The sequence below is a fragment of the Lissotriton vulgaris genome, chromosome 6, assembly GCF_964263255.1.
Source record: "Lissotriton vulgaris chromosome 6, aLisVul1.2, whole genome shotgun sequence".
Taxonomy (NCBI): Eukaryota; Metazoa; Chordata; class Amphibia; order Caudata; family Salamandridae; genus Lissotriton; species Lissotriton vulgaris.
In genome coordinates, this window is record NC_141694.1 from 830,754,173 (window position 1) to 830,770,655 (window position 16,483).

The 16,483-nt window shown below is 43.9% G+C and overlaps 2 non-coding genes across 2 annotated transcripts; both read left to right on the plus strand.

The window, feature by feature from the left end:
* The first annotated feature begins 509 nt into the window (after positions 1-509).
* Positions 510-617, plus strand: LOC147708063 (U6 spliceosomal RNA). Its single transcript, XR_015296881.1, has one exon. It is a non-coding gene; the product is annotated as a U6 spliceosomal RNA (small nuclear RNA).
* Positions 618-2,411: 1,794 nt separating this feature from the next.
* Positions 2,412-2,518, plus strand: LOC147708064 (U6 spliceosomal RNA). Its single transcript, XR_015296780.1, has one exon. It is a non-coding gene; the product is annotated as a U6 spliceosomal RNA (small nuclear RNA).
* Positions 2,519-16,483: the final 13,965 nt, after the last annotated feature.

The window sequence follows — 16,483 nt, forward strand, 5'->3', positions numbered from 1 at the left end:
ATAAAGACATACACTTGCATGGCAAGGGAAAAGAATTCCATCACCGTACGTGAAACCCTTCTTCTGCTTCAAACCCGGTGTTTTGCTGCAAACCTAATGGGAAATATTACAATACAGGTGAAAATTCCGACACCTTCTCATAGGCTCACCTTGTCCAGGGACCCAAGCATGCTGCCTTTCCACTCTCAGAGCCCTTCACCTAACCTTCTGTGCAGCTGTTTCACCTTTAATATCACTGTTCCACAGGCAGCGTGATGTCACAATGCTCCTTGTCTGTAGCCCAAACCATGAGCCTTGGCAACCCTGGCATAATCTACATACTTACGGTGTCTGAAGTCTTGGACCACAAATACAGTGAAGAATAATGGATTGCTACTCTTCATACATTTTTGCCCATTGGGTCAGGTTTGAATGCTTACTGGCCATCTGAGCATCTCCGTCAGGCGACCCTATGTCTAGAGACTGTAGATTTAGAGAGTTTATAAACATTGTCAGTTCATCAATAAAGTGTGCTCGCTTCGGCAGCACATATACTATAATTGGAACGATACAGAGAAGATTAGCATGGCCCCTGCATCAAGGATGACACGCAAATTCGTGAAGCGTTCCATATTTTTAACAGCTTTTAGGAGAGAAATCTTCTTTGTTTTCAAGACTAATTGAAATAATAAAGCAGGTTCCAGTGCTGTCCCCGTAATATGTATTTTTGAATTAGTTTCTGCTCAACATTTTTAATGTATTTGCCTTGCAGTAAAGAAGGTACGCTCTATGTCCAGCTGCATTTAGCAAGGAAGCCTGCAGGACTTCTGGGACTTTTCTTTCTCTTTTTCAGCTTCCCTGTCATTATTCTTCACCACCCCCAAATCCATACTGCTGCAAGTGATGTGTTGCTTTGTGGAAAGCAGGACAAAGAGAAGGGCAGGGCCTATGCAAATGATGGCCTCAGGGATGTCTGGGAGTCCCTTTTCAGCAGTACTGTTAAAATCTGTTATGCAACAGGATTGGTTGGGTAAGCTAAAAACACCATGACAGATTGGGCACCAGGTCTCTAGGCGCTTGGAGGACATATTGGGCCTACAGCCCTCAGTTTCTGAGGTCCAAGAAATGTTCGCCCTCCACCCTAATAGAGAGGTCTTGGCCGATCGTGGCTGAGAGGGGGAGAAGGTAGCAGGGCAAGATGCTCATGGTCCTTCTCTAATAACGGACCAACTTCCTCTCTCTCCGTACCTGTGGTCCTGCTTGGCTACTGTGGCTACCAGTTGTAAGCCTGCAGCCCAAAAGGAGTTGGTTTGTCCCTCTCATATATGTAAATGGGTAAGCACTCAATTGCACTCATCTGCCTGCGCCCACAGACCCTCGCACACACACTTTTGTCAACAAGCTTTTTTTGTAGTTAAGAGAATCAGGGACCCATGTTGAAATACAAAAGCAGCACAGCACATGACGGCCATCACATAGAATCCAGCAGCAAATAGGAAACATTTAACTAGCCGTGGTCCTATTACTGCAGCTCTACCGTGGAACAACTGCTGGATGAGTCCTGCTGGAGAATATTGAACCTACAACAAGAATGAGGTAAATAAGAATTCCACAGGAATATTATGAAACAGGGACCTACAAGCCTTCCGGGCCAGATAGGAGTCGAACCTACAATCTTCTGATCAGTAGTCAGACGTGTTATCCATTGCGCCACTCGCCCTATGTAGACACACCAATCCTTTTGTCCTTAAGAGGGCTAGAAAGTGTGTGTGTGTGTGTGAAGGCACAAGGAAACCCATCTGACCTCCTGAAAGTCTGTTCTGTGAGGTTCTCCTAAGTTGTACAAATGACTTTAGGAGAAGGAAGGACCTAAAAGCTAGGCGAAATGGTCCAAGATCCAAGGAAATCTTTTAGATCAGGCTCAGTTTCTTAAATAGTCTACATTAACATAATCAGTTCCAGGTCTGTGTGGGGCTGAGCTTGAGAACTCCTTAGTAAGTAGGCGGGTACAACAATAAGGGGTTTAATATTACAATACAGGTAAAAATTCAGACACCTTGTCAGAGGCTCATCTTGTCCAGGGACCCAAACATGCTGCCTTTCCACTCTCGGAGCCCTTCGCCTAATCTACTGTGCAGCTATTTCACCTTTAATATCACTGTTCCACAGGCAGCGTGATGTCACAATGCTCCTTGTCTGTAACCCGAACAATGATCCTTTGCAACCCTGGCATAATCTACATACTTACGGTGTCTGAAGTCTTGGACCACAAATGCAGTGAAGAATAATGGATTGCTAATCTTCATACATTTTTGCCCATTGGCTCAGATTTGAATGCTTACTGGCCATCTAAGCATCTCTGCCAGGCCACCCTATGTCTAGAGACTGTAGATTTAGAGAGTTTATAAACATTGTCAGTTCATCAATAAAGTGTGCTCGCTTCGGCAGCACATAAACTAAAATTGGAACGATACAGAGAAGATTAGCATGGCCCCTGCGCAAGGATGACACGCAAATTCTTGAAGCGTTCCATATTTTTAACAGCTTTTAGGAGAGAAATCTTCTTTGTTTTCAAGACTAATTGAAATAATAAAGCAGGTTCCAGTGCTGTCCCCCTAATATGTATTTTTGAATTAGTCTCTCCTCAACATTTTTAATGTATTTGTCTTGCAGTAAAGAAGGTACGCTCTATATCCAGCTGCATTTAGCAAGGAAGCCTGCAGGACTTCTGGGACTTTTCTTTCTCTTTTTCAGCTTCCCTGCCATTATTCTTCACCACCCCCAAATCTATACTGCTGCCAGTGATGCGTTGTTTTGTGGGAAGCAGGACAAAGAGAAGGGCAGGGCCTATGCAAATGATGGCCTCAGGGATGTCTGGGAGTCCCTTTTCAGCAGCACTGTTAAAATCCACAGTGCAACCGGATTGGTCAGGTAAGCTGAAAAACACCATGCCATATTGGGCACCAGGTCTCTAGGCGCTTGGAGGACATTTTGGGCCTACATCCCTCAGTTTCTGAGGTCCAAGAAATGTTCACCCTCCAGCCTAATAGAGAGGTCTTGGCCGATCGTGCCGATTGTGGCTGAGAGGGGAAGAAGGTAGCAGGGCAAGATGCTAATGGTCCTTTGCTAATAATGGACCAACTTCCTCTCTCTCCTTACCCTTCTGCCCCACGCCTTCCACCAGCACCCTTGACTTCCACCAACATCAGAAACAAACGTCAAAACGTGTCTACGATGATCGTTGAAAGCGGTAAAGGACTTGGTGAAGTACGCTCGTTCCTGTGCCTGCCTCTTAGAGCCATACTCAATAAAGACGTACACTTCCGTGGCAAGGGAGAAGAATTCCATCAATGTATGTGAATCCCTTCCTCTGCTTCAAATCCTGGGTTTTGCTGCAAACCCGCTTGCTTTGGAAAGACGTTTGTGGTAAAAACTTGTGTTATGAAGACGTTTACGTGGTAAGTGTACCGTGATAAATGTAACACCATATATTGCCTGTGTGGTAAATGATGTTTTCCCTCTGGGCGTCTTACCAACCCCGATTCCTATACCTCCTCCTCAGACCCTTCATTAGATCTTTTTTGTCCCCATCATCATTAACATCAAACTGCATTTCTTTGTCACTCGTTTGTGTTGCTCCCTCAGTTTTGTTCCCTTCTTTACCATTGTTAAACATAACCGATTTTTGAATAGCACCTTTATGACTCTATCATGTATTCTACCTTCTCCCACACCCACAAACGTATTTTCAACTTTGTACTGAACCATGCTATTGGTATCCCTAATCAACCACCATCCTCAAGTACCTTTGGTCAACGTAGCTGCATGTCTGCCAGGATTCTCTTCAGAATCCGATCTGCTCCTTCGCAACTCTTCCTTGCCATCACTGGCATCCCTTTCGTACGCACTTGACTTCTGAGAGGCACCAAAACACCTCTTTCTTGGGGCGTGGCTAGCGACCAGACAAGATGGCCGCACCTTAGGAGAGCTCCGTGACCCGAAGAGCCTCTCAACGAAATCCGTATATTAATCCTGCCCTATACTGGCCCTATTACAGAGATTTCTCAACCGGAGCACCTCCGCTGCATGTGGAGCCAACTTGCACCGTCAGAGACCCTACCAAAGCGGAGATCCGCCGCAGTGCGAATTACGGCCTAACCTGACAGCCGGAGCCGGGGACTAAATTAGGTCCGGTGCCCGGGGACAGGCGCGGCTGGAAGGACGCCCGTTTTCCAGCGGCAGCAGCGGAGCCCGAAACAGACGCCGGGACCCCCCGAAGACCACGCCCCAGTGGAAGAGCGCACGGGACAGCCTCACAAAACGTGTGCTCCCGCTGGGGGGTGAGAGTGACGCGAGCGGCCAGACATACCCCCGGGGACCTAAAACATCAGAGACATCGTGAGGCAGGCTGGCCGCAGGCCCACTGAGACCAACTGGCCCCGCACTTGAAGGGCCTAGCGGCGTGCACTTCCACCCCCCACCCCCCGAAAACAGTACATAAGAAGCAGCTGGAGAGCTGCGAGTGGGGGCGAGAAGGGGAGACTGCTCAGCGCCGATCACAGGGGGGGTCATTAAAGAATGGGGGCATTAGACGCATAGGGGCTGCCTCCTGACCACTCGCCCCACGTTGGCTGATAGTGAAATACCCTGAGGCACGCAACAATGAGCGGCCGGGGGCCAAAGACACACACACAGGCCCCCAGACTGGAAAAATATGCTTACAATAAAGACGGAGCGGAAACAGCAAAGGGGAGTGCACCACAGTCGTCCGCACAAACGCCACAAAGCCCGGGGGACACTGGGGAAATCACCCTAAAAGATGTTACGGCGACACTACAATTGATGCAAGCCTCTATGGGCACGATCTCTACTGACATTTCCTTAATGCGAGCGGACCTCGCCAAAGTAACGGACCGACTGGGAGAAGAGGAAAAAACGACGATGGGACTCTTGGCGGACACAGCGGACCTCCAAACCAGAATGCGCAAGCTGGAGAAGGATAGCACTGTGCTGAAGGCTAAGCTGGATGAACAAGAAGGGAGGTCCAGACGCAATAATGTACGCCTGGTTGGCGTACCAGAGACGGCCGGGGGCCAGGCGCTTGACCTCTTCGTGGAGGACATTATTCAAAACCAGCTAAAACTACGAGGACCATCTGATTGCTTCTCGGTGGAACAGGCCCATTGTGTGCCAGGATGGAAACCTCGCCCAGGGAATCCACCACGGCCCATTTTGTTGCGCATTTTCAACTTTCGTGAACGCGACGCCATTTTACAGGCTGCGCGGGTGGCCCCACCGATTAAGATCGAGAACTTCGAGGTCACCTTCTACCCTGACTACACAGCGGCAGTGGCACAACAGTGGAGGAGCTTCGTGGAAGTGAAAAAAGAATTCCGAAGCACGGAAATAAAGTACTCAATGATACTTCCAGCGCGGCTCAGAGTAGAATCCAAAGGGAAGACATGTTTTTTTTTAATCCCCAGGAGAGGCGAGAGACTGGCTAGAGGGTTGGCGGCCGGCAAGAGGCCCCAAAAATCGAGGAACGACCCGCAGTGAAACAGAGGAAGGTGGACAGCGCATGGTGGATGGACACTGAGGGAAGATAACATGGTCGTTGGCGGCGTGACCGTGGGACTATAGCTGAACTGGTGATCCTAGCCACATTGAAGCCATACAGACAGCAACCAATGGGTTGGCTCTAACGGGGGTGGAGGGGATGGAAGGTAAAAGTTAAAGTCTGCCACAGTATAGGCGGAACAGGCAGAACAATTCATGAAGACCACAAGAGGTAGGAGATATTGGACCTAATATGCAATAATGGGACTATTTCCGAATGGGGGACTTCCTAGGGTCGACGAGGTCTCACCCTCTCGAGTTACGCAGGTTAAAGGGGAATGTAGTCACTCTTCTCAGTTGGGGTGGTGGACGGTTATGGTTCCGCCGGGCAGGGAGGCAGGGTGGGGGTCACGGGTTTTAAGTTAAGCAAAGTTTATGTGTAATTGTTTACAGGTTAGGGTTACACAGTCTCTCCTTAGATCGATTTTGAGATGGCACTGGGCCCCAGATACACGAATAAGGGCCAGATTTATTGATATCGGCACCGTGAATGACACTCTACTTCACAAACACCATGCAGAGCGCCGAACTGACGGGAAGTGATCGTATGGTTACTCCCCCATTGACAGTGATATCATGGAATGTAAATGGTTTGGGCCACAATATTAAGAGAGGTCTAGTCCTACAATACCTAAAGCGGAAGGCCCCCACAGTGGTTCTGCTTCAAGAAACACACTTGACAGGACAGGCATGTAAGGCACTCAATCGCTGGGGGTTCAAAATGGCCGCGCATGCGGAGTTCTCCTCGGGATCCAGGGGGGTGGGTGTCCTGATTCACAAGAGCTCCCCATTAGTGGTCACCAAAACGTGAACGGACGATAATGGGAGATTCGCTGCACTCACTTGTTAATGGGAGGGGCGCAGCAACAATATGGTCTCTGTATATATTTCGCCGACACTGCACCAGACAACACTCTATGATCTCGGTAAACTTCTCCTAGACTTACCCGAGGGCAAATTGATCTTAGGGGGGATCTAAACGCAGTGTATGACGCTGCCCTCGACCGAAGCCCACCCAGAGAGAACAATAAATACAGCCAACTCCTCAGAGACTTGCTTGGGGCCATGGGTCTAACCGACATGTGGAGACTTAAACACCCCACGGAACAACAGTACACGTTCTACTCGGGGGCACATAATAGTCTCTCCCGTATAGACTATATACTCACATTGGCGATACCCGCTGAGAACATCGTAGCGATTGACCACTTAGCCAGGGGGATTTCAGATCACTCTGTAGTGTAGTTCCTATATTCCCAATAGGCTCTGCGCATTGGAATAATATATTCAGCAGTGTAGACGGACTGAGGTCGACTAGGTCTCTACTGACTATATTAGACTTAAGGTTTGCCAGCTAGCTCAGAGGTCACTAGAAACTTTCTCGAATAAACGAGGAGGAGTTTAACCTCCCTGGATAGACAAGAAGGGATTAGCTTCCGACAACCATATAACATGACAACTTTGCTCCCTCAGAATAAGAGTGTATCTCTAGAGTCGTGTGAAAACAATAGACCGCTATTTCACTCAGTCATTGTGCGTACTTAGTTTCACCAGAGTGCAGAGAAAAGAGAGACGGGCGTTTTCAATAAAAGGTGTAATTTATTGAGCAGTCTTCTTTCTCATGCAAGAGAAATGAATTGCCATAATTGCAATACTTAATATAAAGTAAAGTGCGTACAGTAAAAAGAGTATTATGAAATATTACTGTAAAAGCATTGACATGGTTTCTTAGCCATAAGATACTTTAAAATGGATAAAATATATACATACATATATACATTGACTAACGTACTCAACTGGTGCTTCTAGATACGCCTACCCCGGTGTACCTGACCTAAGCCTAATACGTGGGAAGGAGTAAGTAAGTAGCAGTTTAAGTTAAGTTGGTTTTGCCAAGAATCTGACTCAAGAATTCTCTTTAAGGGTTTAGTCAGCTCCGTACCTGGGTAATAGAATGCAGGAGGTCTGGTATCTCTTTTTCAGGATTCGATATCCCAGCAGCCCGCAAAGGCGGCTGAGAACACCGGAGCTGGATTTCTCGGCAGGAGAAAAGACAGCGTCTCTCTCAGTGAGTCAAAGAGGAGGGGCAGCGTCCGTGGGCTCTCGCATCAGCTGGGCTCTCGGGCAAGTAGGTAGCTGCTCGGCTCCAAAACCACCACCGTGTGTTTGCTTAAGGCAACGTTGGTATATTTATACCTGAAAGGTGCAGAGTTTGATGTAAGGTTTAGACATACGACGTCAATAAAGATGTCACTAAGAACTGACTGTTCCTTTAGTGTTCGCAGGAGTTTAATGACAAATCAAAACAAAAGCAAATGGGGATTTCCCAGGTTGCTGGAGGTTTGGTGTGTCGAAAGAACTCGTGTTTTCTACGAATCCAAGGAAGTAGCTTCTGCCGTGCTTTGGACTGCAAGGGCTATTTACTTACATATGGATCTGATTCTTATGCCATTATAGGGATATTATTGATTATAGCCGTACAAGGGCATAAAATAGCAATATTGATTCAGGTTCCTAGATAAAACACAATACCCACTCCACGATCTAATGTCCATCATTACTAAAACTAAGCAATAGTAAACATTTAAATGTGCATGTGTATTTCAACCCACCCCAAAATACATGTTATGCATTTGAAATGGTGTATGCAGAATACACAAAAATGATTATTGGTACTGTATGCTTTTCAAGCAGTGTAATCATTCAGTTAAGCATGCTTATATAATTAGCTGAACGATTTGCGAAAATAACACATGAAATGGCTCTTAATACAGAAAGAAGGTCGAGACCATTCCTTCACATATAAATACAGTTGCTGTAAATGTGATAGAGTCTGAGGTAATATATTGTCTCTAGAGTTCCTAAAAATAGAAGCTCTGTTCTTTAAGAATAGTTCTACTTTAAGCAGAGTACATGTGCCAGAAAAAGGTAAATATTTTGGAAGTTTGAAAAAATAATTTCGCTTTCAGGGGAAAAAAATAGTTCCAAATGTTTTCAGTAGCTTTTCTTTATCAAAGCTGAAGGCCAAATTCAGAGTTCAGGGGAACGCTGTGTGCTCGTTGCTTAAAAAGTTATTCTTTCTGTTCAGGGGAGAACATCATTTCAGACAGACTCGCAAAAAATTGGTCTACGTATTCAGGTGAAAGTTCGAACAAGTTTGAAAGTGCTGCAACAGTGCAGTTGTGAGAATGATTGCTATCATCGATGTTAGGATCAGCAATGCTCACAGAAGGTCGTACCTGGGTGATGCTGCTCTCATCTCGTACTTCACTGCCACCTAATCGTAGTGGTGAAGTCTCAACGAATGCCGTCATCAGAATGGGTAGCCGCTGGGGACAACACGATGCATGAGCCGTTACAGGACTTAGCAAAGTATCTGTATCCAATGGTACTGCTGATGGTAGTGTAAGACAGACGTCCAACACGCATTCTTCTCCGCATAGCATACATCGAAGCACAGGTAAGATGCAATTTTGCCAGATAGGTCTGAATGAAAGAAACCAGGTCATATTCAGATTTCTTAGCCGGGCTAATCCAAGGACTTTAGTTATGCGGTCCCGATAGCGTATAGCTAGGATCGTTTCTTCCATTGTTGCTGGAGTCTTGTCTGCGACTTGGCTTGCCATATCGGAGCAGAAGGGTCAAAAATAAAATTCCTGCTATGAGTCCCAAAAGTAGTGGTGGGCCGCCAAAGACAGAATGGACAAAATTGGGAAAAATGCCCAGAACTGCTTCGAAGGGTGTTAGCAGTCCCGAAAAAATTGTCTTAAATATATGTGGGATGCCACTGGCATCAGACATATTTAGGATTTGGCTTAGCATTTCTATGAAATGCACGGGGCAATTTGTTGATAAAAGGGTATGTATCTCTGCTGTTGTCCTTGCAACTAGGAGATCATACGTTTCTTTTGATGACGTTAAAGGCACTGTTGTCTGTAAAAGAACAGACGTCATTCTGCTTAAAGTATCAATTCGTATAGCAGAGATTTTCAAAGAAGGCCAAATCGTCACCTCCGTATCTGGAGAGCTATTTGGATACAATACTTGCATACAGCAAGTGACCATGGAACTAACGCTTACGAGATAGGCTTTCCCTGGCACCATGCCACAACAGCTGTGGTCCATTATTAGAATATAGCTCCCGTTAGAAAGCCGTCTAAAGAATGGCTCTATCTGTGCTGCAGGTGTGCCGTGCTGGTGACATGTAAGGTTATTTGAAGTCTCCTCACAGGTCCCATGCAAATTAATACCTTGGCACAGAAGTATACCGCTTAGTGAATGTTTACAATTGTTACCACTAAGAAATACATTCTGTTTCCTTTCACTATAACATGTGTGTGTGTAAGGCAATTTCCATGATGACTTAATGTGCCCTTTACCCAACCTTTCATACTGGCCCGCTGGTATATACTCTTGGCAGTATTTAAATTGGAAAGTTGTTATCGGAATTGTAATTATTCCGTGTATTATCCATTCAATGATAGGTCTTTCTGACATTGTCAATGGTAATCTCTCAAGTTTTTCAATGCTCAGAATCGTATATAGTCTGCTCCTTTTTGTGCCAAACTGATTTGTTTATCAGTAAGGTTAAAGATAGGGAATAAAGACGTTGTGTTTATCAAACGCCATGGCACGTAGCCTGAACGTAGATTTTGCAACGTCCAGCCTAGCTGTACAATAGAGCGTAATTGGTACTGACCGCGTTGTAACATCAGTAAGTCCCGATCTATTATATCGATAGCAGATGATACAATACTGTCTAGTGAATATATTCTGGAGGACAGAGTCATTAACCCATTGTCCACAACAGAAAGTGATTTTTCCAAATTAATACGATCAATTTCTCGTATTTTTTCTGCTGTCTCAATTTGCATTACTTTCCAAGCTTCGTTGTATGCAGCGTATATACCAGCCGCTATGAAACGTTTTTGACGTTTGCATGGTCCCATTATGAAATCACGCAAGTCAGCACCATCTTTAAGTAAAGTCAAGTGTTGCTTAATTTCAGCCAGTGTGGATGTCTGTAGCCATTCAAGGCATAGTTTCCCTACACTGTATGTTGTTACTATCCCTGGATGTTGTCTCTGGGAGTATCTAGGGTCTGGTCTGGTCATTTTTAACCCCTGTGTTTTGTTCAGGAATCTATCTTGACAGTTATTTGTGTCTGTTGGCCAGATCAACCATTTTTTTCCAATCAGGATGTGTTCTGTTTTGCTGTAAAATATGGGATACGTCTATCTCAACATCTGTAGTGATATTACTATCAGGTATTGGCTTTGGAATAGACGGTTTGTTTAAGTCTTTAATCTTAGCTAGGCCAAGACAAGTAGTCTGTTGAATTGTGTCATTCAGAAATATTATTTGTTCGGGGATCATGCAGACTCTAAATAATGCTTCAATACCTTGGACCTGCCAATATTTTGTACACCAGATGGTTTTTGTTTCAATGCTGTCTTTCCAGAAATCAAAACCAAATGTAATCATTTTTTCATAAAATGTTTCAGAATAAATCAATTTAGTATTTGTCAACATTGTTTTCATCCCTGTCTTATTTAACAGTTTAAAATAAAACGTTTCTGCATCACTTGTGTTAAACCCTGAGAAGTATGGGAATTTCTCATAAAATGTTTTTGAACTGGCTTTTGGTGGAGTTGCACAGTGTTCCCATTGATTATACTTAAAAACATTTCTAGGTTGAGCAGATTTATGTAAATAGTGATGTGCAAAGTGGTTATAGCAGTACATTTGTTCATAATTTGACGAACCCTGTAAATAATCATGTTCTGTAAATGTTGCTGACAATACTAAATCTGACATCATATTATTTATGCTTTCAAAGTCCCAATCATCAGAGAATGTACTTGGTTTTACAAAGTCACCTAATGAAACCTTCAACTGATGTGGATATTTCAAGAGTTCAACCGGGCCATAGATTTCGTAATCCGTTTTGTCCCAAGCTACCCCACCGAGTATTGGAATGGCTGTGACATTCACTGATAGTTCTCTTTTCTCGATGTGAGATGACTTGTGTGGCTTTAGGACCAAGTTGATATTCTGACTTGCTGTGTCCATTGTACTGTATTTTCCCTCAATGAATTTTCCCAAACAAAGTACCATGATGAGCCAAATCAGGAGGAAAAGTAAACCCAACACAATCCAAAATTCAATCCATGGAGAAATCAGATAGGTTTCTTTGAGTTGATGAAAAAGTTCAGTTAATTTGTCTTCGAAAGTTTTTGTTATTGGCATTTCTTCAGGTTCGCTTGGATCTTCAGAAAAGTTATCGAAGTTGATGAAGTAGCCAGATGCAGTTCTCTCAATTGTTGGAATTGCTTCCAAATTTTCTTTTGCTTTTTCATTTTTTCTTTCATTAGCATAGTCTGAGGCTACATCGTTGTAGACAGGTGTTTCTTGATGAACTGTTGCAATTTGGGTTTCAAGAGGCAAAGGTTCCATGGCATTGTTGCATAGTCCTTTGTTATTCACTGCAGGTTTATCAAATGTGATTAGTCTCTCAGTTTGAACCTCTTGGATTGTAGCAAATTTTGGTATTCTGCTATTTCTTGGGAGTCCACTGGGCCTACTACTTATTATTGGCCACATGATTGTGGTTTTACCAGGTTGATGGATACAACTCGGTTCTCCTTTTTACCAGCAAAGGGCGGTAGTACTACTGATCTTGTTCCGCTGACAGCTAAGACAGGTACTGCTTTTCTGTAAGAAGGCCCAAATTCCTTCTTCACCGCGATCTTCTCTCTGACCAGATCCCCAATCTTTGGAATCCAGACAGGCCTTGCTGGGACAGGTGGTTTATCTTCAGAGGCTGTTGGCTGCTGTTTTAACTTTATGTTGCTCAGGTCTTTTCTTGTTTCATTTAAGTCCTGTAAAACAGCCAAACGATCTTTGATGTCAAAGCATTTTCTTTCTACCACTGAAGTCTGACTATCTAAGTCCTGAATATGCATTCTAGTTCCGAACAATAGTTCGTACGGACTGAAACCTTAAAGAGAATTTCTTGGCAGATTGTTAAGACTACGTTGGACACTTGTTAAATGTTGGACCCACCCATCACCCGAACCTAATACCCTCGCCGTTATAGATTGCTTTATGTCCCGGTTTTTTCTTTCCACAATCCTATTTCCCTCAGGATGGAAGGGACAAGAGTACCGCAATGCAATGCCCATGCTGGTCATGGCCTCCTTATAAGCTCGAGAGCTAAAAGCAGGACCCTGGTCAGAATGTAGCATGCCAATTGCGTATGTGCCGATATAGACTCGCAAATCTTTTATAACAGTTCTGGGGTCAGCCGAGCGCTGGGGTCTAAATTTTTAAGTGAATCTAGTCTTAAAAGGAAATTAATGGGACGCTGGATTTTACGTATAGATAGCCTTATGCTAACTATAAGACTGGCCATGGCAATACTCTGGTCGGTTCACTACTGCGATCTCTGTTGCAGTTTGGACAGCTCTTTGCAAATTTGTAATGTTGCAGGCTCATCCCCGGCCACCAGTATTCCGATTGTAATTCTTTCAGAGATTCTTTGATCTCTTGGTGCCTTAGACCCAATCCCATGTGTGCGTCCGCTATTAAGAAGACTCTCCTGTTCGTGTTTGGAATTACTCTATCCCCCACTCCAGGGATTCGAGCAAAAGGAACGGAGTTTGCATCAATTATGTATGTATAATTGAGTGGATAGTTCACGGGTAGTGCTGCACAGTCGCTTTTTGAAGATGTTTTTACCGCCAGCATGGTTTCCCCGTCTATGTATTTTTCTGTACGCTTTTTTGTGGCTACGGAAGCCGGTTTAGTTGCTTCCGCTGCGTTTCCCTGAAGAGGGATCAGCTGTGGAATGTTAATAGCTGGTTGGACTGTTGAAGTCTGCATTACATATTGGACTAATTGTCTATGTATTTTAATTAGTACTTTTGTCGCGTTCTAATCTAGGACCCCGATCAATACTGTGACCTTATGCCCCTATACGGCTATAATCCATTTATTCCCCTATAATGGCATAAACGATCAAGAGTAATATTTCAGAAACTCGTCTCTGGCCTAAACACGATCAGAGCCACATTTCAGAATCACTTCCTCTGCAGCTTCCTCTGCAGCTCATTAGAGCAAATGACACAGCAGAAGCCACTATCTAAGATTCCTAGATTACACTCCGAGTTCTTCAACAAGATAAAACTCAGCAACCTGGGAAAACCCCGCTTGCTATGTTTTGATTAGTAATAGAACTCTAATGAGCACTGAGAGACGATCACTTCCTAGTGACATCTTTATTGACGTCTTATGTCCAAAAACTTACGTCAAACCAGGCACCTTTCAGGTATAAATATTACCAACGTTGCCTTAAGCAAACGCTGATGTTACTACTGCCGCTACGCTGTCTCAACGACATCGATGATAGCGATGGTGTGGTGCACATAGAAGCAGAACAGCTGTCCCCTTCAGAGCCCAGCAGATGCAAGCTGCCCACGGACGCTGCCCCTCCTCTTCCTCGACACGCTGAGAGAGACGCTGTCTTTTCTCCTGCCGAGAAATCCAGCTCAGGCGTTTCCAGCCTACTCTTACGAGTGACTGGGATATCGAGTCCTGGAAGGAGATACAAGACCTCCAACATTCTATTCCAGAGGTATGGTGTTGACTAAACCCTTAGAGAGAATTCTTGAACCAAACCTTGGCAAAACCAACTTAACTAAAACTGCTACTTACTTACTCCCTCCCAAGTATTAGTCTTAGGTCAGGTACACTGGGGTAGGCGTAGTTAGAAGCACCAGTTGAGCACGTTAGTCAAATGTATATATGAATGTATATATGTTTTATTCATTTTAATCATTGTATGGCTAAGAAACCATATCAATGCTTTTACAGTATTATTTCGCAATACTCATTTTACTGTACGCACTTTTTATAATAACTAGTCTTGCAATTGTGGCAATTCATTTCTCTTGTATGAGAAGAAAGACTGTTCAATAAATAATACCTTTTATTGAAAACGCCCGTCTCTCCATTCTCTGCATATTGGTGAAAGTAACACTGACTGAGTAAAATAACTGTCTATTGTTTCACACGACTCTAGAGATTGACTCTTATTCTAAGGAGCAAAGTTGTCATGTTTATGCGGTTGTTGGAAAACTGAATCCCTTCTTGTCTGTACCAGGGAAGCTGATCACTTCCTATTCAGTCAAGAAAGTTTCCAGTGACCTCTGAGCTAGTTGGTAACAAACCCAATTAAGTTTAGCATAGTCAGTGGAGACCTGGAAGATCCGCACTTCTACGTCCATACTACTGTTTATGTTATTCCAATGCGCAGGGCCTATTGGGAAAATAGGAACTACACTACACTTTTAGCTGGGCTAAAAGTTCCCGATCTGACATTTTTTCGATGTCTGGATGTGGTGTGTAGCTCACTAGTACCGGCCACGTTGCTCCTGGTCTACCTAGTGGACCGAGCCTGGTTATGTGATTATTATGTTTTAGGGCACCTTTAAACCAGAGCAGGTGCTCTTGGTAATTTAGTGGGATTTCAACGTCCTCGAAAGGAGTGTATTCATCTGGAGGTTCCTCTATTTTGTTATAGTGGAATTCGTGTGTTGCAGCGTTTGCTGCTGGAAAGTTTATCCATGAATAGAATACCTCTGTCTGCCGATATTCATGGGCCTCTACCACGAATATGACTGTACCACCTCGTGGTGTCAGTCCGTTTTCTATAAGTTTAAGAGTTATAGTTCTTCTTATATTTGCTGGGATGATAATTGCACCCAGTTCATTTTCATTAAACCCTGTAACATCGAAACTCCGTTGATTCGCATCTACTGCAGCCTCACCGGTTTCGTTGTTGTCGCCGTTAATTGACATTGTTTTAATGAAAGTTTGCAGAGCAGGTTTCCAAGGAAACAAAGATTAGGTACACAATATTTTGGAACACTGTATCCTTCAACGTTGACTAAACCAAAAACTATACATAGGAATCTCTTCCTACTAAGTTCCGGCAGATTTTTAACCTTTTACCCACTCCAGACGTCTTTTGGAGTATTTACGGGAAAAAGGGTCTGTGTGAAAGAGCACGACTGAGTTACTCTAACGTCTTGCGTTAGTTTTATCACCTTACCAAACGTTGGGCACCATGTAGTGTAGTTCCTATATTCCCAATAGGCTCTGCGCATTAGAATAATATATTCAGCAGTGTAGACGTAGGACTGAGGTCGACTAGGTCTCTACTGACTATATTAGACTTAAGGTTTGCCAGCTAGCTCAGAGGTCACTAGAAACTTTCTCGAATAAACGAGGAGGAGTTTAACCTCCCTGGATAGACAAGAAGGGATTAGCTTCCGACAACCATATAACATGACAACTTTGCTCCCTCAGAATAAGAGTGTATCTCTAGAGTCGTGTGAGAACAATAGACAGCAATTTCACTCAGTCATTGTGCGTACTTAGTTTCACCAGAGTGCAGAGTAAAGAGAGACGGGCGTTTTCAATAAAAGGTGTAATTTATTGAGCAGTCTTCTTTCTCATGCAAGAGAAATGAATTGCCATAATTGCAATACTTAATATAAAGTAAAGTGCGTACAGTAAAAAGAGTATTATGAAATAATACTGTAAAAGCATTGATATGGTTTCTTAGCCATAAGATACTTTAAAATGGATAAAATATATACATACATATATACATTGACTAACGTACTCAACTGGTGCTTCTAGATACGCCTACCCCGGTGTATCTGACCTAAGCCTAATACGTGAGAAGGAGTAAGTAAGTAGCAGTTTAAGTTAAGTTGGTTTTGCCAAGAATCTGACTCAAGAATTCTCTTTAAGGGTTTAGTCAGCTCCGTACCTGGGTAATAGAATGCAGGAGGTCTGGTATCTCTTTTTCAGGACTCGA